The sequence below is a fragment of the Phalangium opilio genome, unplaced genomic scaffold (assembly GCF_054372755.1).
Source record: "Phalangium opilio isolate 3A_F unplaced genomic scaffold, DU_Popi_V2 ptg000113l_1, whole genome shotgun sequence".
NCBI classification, from domain to species: Eukaryota; Metazoa; Arthropoda; class Arachnida; order Opiliones; family Phalangiidae; genus Phalangium; species Phalangium opilio.
Genome location: NW_028324209.1, coordinates 8,412,344 through 8,420,235, shown reverse-complemented (window position 1 = coordinate 8,420,235; position 7,892 = coordinate 8,412,344). Strand labels below are relative to the sequence as shown.

Below are 7,892 nucleotides of genomic sequence, written 5' to 3'. Positions count from 1 at the left end.
ATGCGAGAAAAAAACTTTCTACCAACTCGTATAATTGTGAATCCTGACCTTATTTGAACTGAATTCCTTCGTTTTTACTTTACAATATTTCACTTAATTGAATATTAATTTAAAATACGGGAACAAGTGTTTTGTTATTTTCTCATATTTAAATTTATATTCTTTTCCGCCAGCATTTTATTTAAAACAAAAATAAGTAAGTACTATGACAGGTGTATGACGAATTAATAGAAACATCAACCTATTTATAGCAGGTTACTTTTTACATTTCAGTTGGAACCTTTAATTGGGATTGGGGTTGGGTTTTCGAACTGGCAGGTCTAGAAACATCATTTCGGTTGAACCATTGATAAAAGACAACAAGCGGTGTATACTTTTTGGACACGAGAGAAATTTGGCCCCTTAATCATAATCTTTTGGTTATCTCCGACAGAAACCGTTTAGTAATAACAAGAAAGGTGCCTCTGATGATAAAGACATAAAATAAAAAAAATCTGTAAAACGTCTATTACAAGGTCAATCAATTTCTTACCGTGGAAAAAAAATTGTGGTAAGAAAACCACGGTAGCAGCTTCTTATTTATAATTAATTAAAATTATCCTTGTTTTTCCTATGCTTATACGATTATAATAAGGAAGGCCCAGCTTAATCAGTCTGTCTGTCTGCTAGTAAATTTAGCAAGTCAGGATTTATACAACTTTTGGAAAACCGATTTCCCTGGATTTTTTCCCATATATTTCCCTATGTTTTCCTGGTTTTTTCCCATATTTTTCCCATATGTTTTCCAGATTTTTTCCCATATTTTTCCCCATATGTTTTCCAGCTTTTTTCCCATATTTTTCCCCATATGTTTTCCAGGTAATAGAATTTTTTTGGAAGCAACCCCTTCAGAGCATAAACCTCACAAATTTCTCTGAATTTCCAGGTTTGTATGAACCCTGTGTAACAATTTTCAATATGAATATTAACAAAATACCACCAGAGTTTAGGCTCCCAAAATTAGCAAAAATAATGACGGAATTTCTAAACAAAAGTTTATATTCAAATACTACACGCTAATTTAATTGGTATTTATATTAAAATAATTTAAAATAATAAAAACATATTTACGTTTCCTTTTGCGACAATATTTTTTTTGTTTGCATTTTCATAAGGATTTTTTTTAATATGCAAATAGATTGAGTTTTGGAATAAATTAAAAATCCTTAAGGGAAGGGAGTGGCGGGTGATATCATGAAGCCGAGAGGCTGTTTTCAGTTCTCCGTCAGCCCACCCCCGAAAAAAAGGAGCGTTACCATGGAGACGATATACCTCAGTCATTAAAAAAATGGGAGGCTTTAAGCAATAGCTTAAAAGGGATACTTAAATAAATATATAGTAAAGTTAAATACGTATTTAAGAGTAACTTACAGCGCCTGAATTTCAATATCTCGTTTAAAAATCGACTCCAGAAATATTGAGTGTGAAATAAGGTCCAGTAAATCGATCATTACAATTTAGATGGAAGCGCATTTATTTATTTTCCAAATTAAATATTAAAAATTAAAGCCTTTGTTACTAATAGAGAGTAATAACTAATTTTAATTTAGAGTTTTAAATAATCTTTGGCGACATGCATCTTAAAGAAAACGTCACCGTCATGACATCACCCTGATTCGTAACCTCGTGGAGTGGTACACCTTTAAAAGCAGACGCCAATAGCAAATTATTGACCTAGCATAACTATAAATGTTTCTTCCATTTTCGATATATATTCGATTTAAGAACGAGCCGCTAAATTTTAAACATAACTTTCCATAATATTTAAAACTATCAAATAAACCTAACCTAATGATGGTCGAAATGAACAGGACTGTTTAAATTCATTCATTTAAGAATCCCTTTAAATTCACCCTCCCTTCTTACTAACCCTTGGTCTAATACTTCCCCGCAGCGCGTGCCAGCGTAAGGGAGAAGTTTTTTTTCTGTACGCCTTCGTCAAAGTAAATGGCAGGCTTTAAACATAACGAAGAGAAGAACCGGGGGTAAAAAAAAAACCTACGCGAATTCTTAATTAATCCCCCCCCCTTTGCTCCCACGTTATATACTGTAAAAATGAGCTTTTCAGAAAAAAAAATACCTAAAAAAATTGGGGAATTTTTTTTCTCTCTCTCTCCTAATAGCGTTTTCCTTTGGGTCCTCGCGGAGCGCTCCCATGGAGGAATAAAACTAGGAGATCCTATTCTTCAAAAACAGTCTTTAACGAAGCTGGAAACTACTACTACCATTTTTATTGCTCCTTGGGAGCGCTCCGCGAGGACCCAAAGGAAAACGCTATTAATCATAGCTTATTTTTTTCAGAGACTGCAGACAAGCTCTCGAAGTTCCTCCAACTAAAGTCGGAATTTTCTAAACGACAGAAATCAAATATTCATTTGCAATGACTACTTTCAATAATCCCTTTAGTTTAATGTTGTGTATTAATGCGCGAATGATTTATTCTACATTGCAGACTACTTTCGGAGAAGTATAAGATGATTCTATGGATTCTATTAACCATTCTAGATTTGAATAGCGCACTAAAAACCTTGAATTCCAAGCTCTGATTCCGATTCCGAGAATAGAATATCTTGCCGATTTGATTTTAGTTTTGAAGTTTTGATTTGTCAAATACATAGTTTTCAGACTAGGATGATTGGTTCCATTTACAAGTGGAGGTGAGGATACTTGGTACTGCACTTTGTAGGCCAACTTAGCCTGGCCTCCTGGTGTAAATGGTATCAATACTCTTAATCAATTGCAGTTAATCACGAGATAACTAACTTTACCTAATAACATAAGTTCATAAGATATGTTCCATAAGTTTGTCACTGGTTACAAACTGGAGCTTGTCATGAAATGACGTAGGTCATAGGTTGATATAAGCCTGTCAAAGAGTAAATAGGAAGATGGAAGTCCTGCAAAACTATCCGAGTGTAGTTACTCAATTCTCGCTTGTCGTTCCCAAACTAGCTCTCAGTATTACGAAGAGTAGGTAGTGTCATACTTGTGGAACATATCTTATAAACTTATGGTAATAACTATAGTCACGCGTTACTACACCCATAGTTCCTCGCAACTTGTAGTTAAATATCGATATTTTTTAAGCATGTCCTATTGGTTAGATTGATCTATGATGAAGGAATTCCGAGCACATGACAGGCAATGACAAAGGCTGGCCGATAAGGCCTATTATACTATCTTTATCTAATCTTGGATGTTTTTTTGCGTTGACGGGGTTCGGATCACGAGATAGCTCAACTTAAAAATCGGTTTTTGAATTAATGTAAGCGTGAAATGGTCTGAAAAGGAGCCGAAGAGGTTTATAAAAATCGTCTGCAACATGCAGGAAGCATAGAGCCTATGGGTAGCCTGGTAGGTAACTAGCGCCATGTTTAGTTCACATAAAGGGTATCGTAGTGGCAGCTAGGGATAATAATTAAATGAAAAGGGTAGATACATTATACTTCAAAAGAACAGCCTTTTTCTAAATATAAACGGAAAAAAAACATTAAAAAGTAAATAATCTCTTATTACAAAATTAATAGGATTAATTGGACTTAAAAACGAGGACTACTGTACTGTTCCACCATTGGTTTAAGGGCGTCTGCTAGCTTGAACCTAACTTTTCCTTTAAGCAAGAGTTCATATAAACAAGAGAACTTATCATGTACGGTTTGCACTGTCGTTATGTTATGTTCTTGCCAATATAGCGGTGATATGAAGGAACTATGAATAGTGGGGGTGGTGAAGAGAAGTTGGAGATCATGGCATGGCCCAAAAGATCAAACTTTGAACGTTCTCAGGTTCTATATGGGTTCTTGTTTCACGAGAAAATTAACTGGGCTAAATTCGATAGATTGAGACAACTTCTAGGCACGAACTTCTGAACGGTGCATGGTGTGTGTAAGAGGTGCGCTGGAGAAAGAGCTGGGCGCGTGGATGATGGCGAAGGTGTATAAAAATCAATGGCAGTACTGCCTTCAGTTGGGGCTCTAATTTTCCCGCTTTTTTTCTAGGTGAAGGGCGAGAGGCTCGGATTGTGTAGAGTGTCGAACACGTAAGTGAAGTTGTCGGATGTTGCCTGCCTGCCTCCAGCCCTCGAACGCCGTTCAAGTTAAGGTTACCGAGGGACTCCTCTCTAAGCTCAATAGTTTCAAAATTATTGACGGATGCCTGCCCACAACGACACAACCAGAGGATGCTGGCTGGCAAACTCAACAGTTCCAATTTCATTATGACTTAAAATAAATTTGTTGCGGGAAACATTTTAAATTTTAGCCTATATAGTTGAATTGCTCGCTCTGATGCAATGTGAAGGAATACCATGGATGGTTTTAACACATGGAGAATTCATATCTTTTACACCAGGAGGTCGGGCTACCTGGAGGACAAAAAGCGGACGAATTTCTGTCCTCCAGATACCCCGGCCACCAGTCCTGGTGTAAATGGTATGAATCCTCCATGTGCGAAAACTATCTATTACCTCCAAAAAATCATGTATTAATATCTAGTCCGCAAATTTGTATTGTTTTATTAAAATTTTTGGATAATTCAAATCATTGAGCTTGGATAAACAGTGCCATTTCTGACATACCAGCACTTTATATGTATAATGAAAAAGATTACCTAGATTATTATTATTATGATGATGATAATAAACAGAGAAAAGGGTTATAATTTGAGTTATCGTAATGTTTTTTGATAATGCGACAATTTCGTGATTATATTCACAATTTTGTGACATTCTGTTCTTGATGTTTTCAATTAGGGATGCGGTATTGGTATGGAGTAGATTGGGTGGTAAGATATTTTTTATAATACATTGAACAAGAAAAATTCTTATTTAACTACTTGTTGAATATCAATTTTGAAAAAAAAAAATATATTTATGAAAAATCAATATATTTTTTATTCTAATCGGAGTATTTAAATCATCATTTTAATCAGCGATAGTTCTAGAAATATCAAAATCTTGTAATTCCATGCACTCGTACGTCGCATTCTTCCAGATATCGTTGTTATCACTATTTTTATTACGATTATCATTGAATGAACCTGTCTTGAGTGGAGATTTTACTTAATTTGACTAATTGCTTGGCTCGATCTCAAATATTTCTAAAGAATTGAATAAAACTATTTCGAAAGAACATTTGCTTAATCACGGATAACTTTGGGAGTTTTAAAGCCCTATTTACGTGGCTTTCAGCTCGACATTGAGTTGCAAACACAAAACCTTCGTCTGAGCCTTCGTAATGCTATAGACTTAAAGAGAGCTATAGTTCGAGAGAAAACGACGCGAGAATTGACTATACACTCTATTTTGCAGTCCATCTTCCTATTTAGTCTGTACTAAGCCTTTGGCAGCGCCTCACCGCAGGCGTCGCTTTACACTGAATCTATGACCTACTTCACTTCATGACAAGCTCCAGTTTGTAACCAGTGACAAACTTAAAGAACATATCTTATGAACGTATGTCTGTATGTGGTCAAACTTAAGATTATACTGACTAATCTCACGCTTTAATTTTACACATAAACAATCAATATGACGTACTTGAAACTAAGTCTATAATTGTTTTTAAATCTTCATGATAATCTCAATTAAAGATACGTTTTATCCACACGAAAATGCAGTTTGTTAAAGTTTGATTTGATTTATCTTGGACTATAAATTTATCTGTGTCCCGTTAGTGGGCAACGAGAGAGAGAGATAGAGAGTGAAAGAGAGATACGTCTTGGTTAATTAACGTCACTAGTAAATATATAAGGTTAAAATTAATCTAGACAACGTGCACGCGCCAAATAAACCGAGTGTTTCTTATAAAACGAGAGAGGTGGAATAAAATAGAATCTAAAGAGGCCCCCGTCTTTCTCGTCTCAAAGTCACGCTATAAAAAGCTTAATAAACGAAGCCACGGGTTTCTTTTCTTTTTTTCTCTACGGTTTTTCTTTTTTATGAATGAACGGCGTTTGATTCACAAATTTATCAAAGTATTTAGGTCAACATGTGCCGTAGAAAACGCTAGCAGCCGAGACTGTATCATCTATAGCAGTGCGCCAATATTAAACAACCTCCTACTAAGTATTTACACAGTCAGACAATATGGACGGAGAATATCCCTTGTTCTATTTATGCATATCGAGTATTTATAAAAAAAAAATAACTTTTAAAAATAAGAAATAAGAAATCTCTAACTATATCATTTATTATTATTTATCTCAAAGTATCTTAGTTTTATTTTTTGCTTTGTTTTCGTGGCGGTTTTGTTTATTTACAGTGTGGAAGAGATCAAAGCCACAATTACTTCATTTCTTCTGGATATCGCGATAATGATAACGGAAGAATTCGGTATACCTGACTGACTGATATTGATGGCCCAGCCCAAACAGCTTCAACTAGAATGTTGAAATTTTGCAGGGGCGTTACTCTTAAGTAGTAGGCACGTAGTAAGGAATATTTTCAAAATCCGTCGCCATCTTGAAAAATGGCGTCCATAAATGTAAATAAATAAATTTCTTTATGGAATAAGGTCCGTGCATTTCAACCGATTTTACTTATATCAAGAAGTTATATCTAGTATCCCAGAGATACTGATATAACTTCTTGCTTATATTTAGTACAATGGTTTACTATATATCCTATAGACGGGTTTTATGGTTTTTGGGGTTCGATTTGCCGGCATATTGAAAAATGGCGACCGGATATGTAAAAAACCTTCTTGATGAAACAACGTTCACCCATTTCAACTTACTAGTCAATTATAATCAAATGATTATGACAGAAATACAAATTAAGCAATAAGTTCTAAATCATGTGGATATATTGGAACTTATAGTAAATTTTGTATTATCTGCTAATATTTAGATAATAACTGATAACTAATAATGAAAATGAAAGGCTTAGCTAAGTTATCCTGCTCATTCATAATTTTATAGAACTTTCCATTGGTCTGTAGTTTAGTATACCTATTCTTCCGTCGGCATTCAGTATTGGGATTAACAGGCAAAATAATTGTTGGTTCGTTAGATCTATACCACACCGTCCGCAAAAGGTATAATCTCTCCATTGTAGAATCCAAGTTCATGATAAATATATTGCGTCTAAATATCGTTCTAAAAATAAACTTAAAAGTCCTTGAAAAATTATACGGTTAAAGTCAAGAGAATGAGGTCAAGGAACAGGTTAAATAATACATGACCTATGTATGACATGGAAGAAATATTTAATTGATAAGGATTGGCAGGATTTTACTAAGATACTAAATAAATGCGGGATAAAGTATGTGCAAAAAAAAAGAGTGAATGGGCAATCAATTATACCGAACTAGTAACCGTGACATTGTCATTTTGACGCGTAAAATCGCGGAAAGACAGATTGTAAGTTTGTTGCTTTCAAACTTGGATAAAACTTGGGAGTTACTATCGTGAGAATTAATAAACCCGAGATTAGGCGCTTCCTAAGTGGATAATCAAGGTATATAAAGATATAAAATTCTATCTTTCCGATTTCGGTGCGATTCCGAGGTTTTTGCGAATTATTCTCAATCCAATTGTGCAGCTTTTACTATACTCAAAAATGGCGGTCTCTGTATAACCATTATGGTTGCTAACTAAGTAATATATACTCATGATTTTACTGTATGTTGTCGAGTGATTCCTGATAAGATATTCTTAAAATATTATAGAATATAGACTTAAATATGGATAGATATTGATATGAGCTGAAAAACCTTACATATTCATTCATCAATTCTCGATATTAACAGTCAAAACTTATGGAATTTTCAAGTATCCATGTTATCATTTAAAAGATTTTTTTAAATAATGTTTCCCCAGTGAAAATATTTCCAAAAACCCCGCGATTTTATCCC

At 34.5% G+C, this 7,892-nt stretch overlaps 1 protein-coding gene across 4 annotated transcripts in view; it reads right to left on the bottom strand.

The window, feature by feature from the left end:
- The window catches only part of LOC149623751 (uncharacterized), a 121,061-nt gene that overhangs the window by 21,684 nt on the left and 91,485 nt on the right, over window positions 1-7,892 (bottom strand). The window lies entirely within an intron of this gene.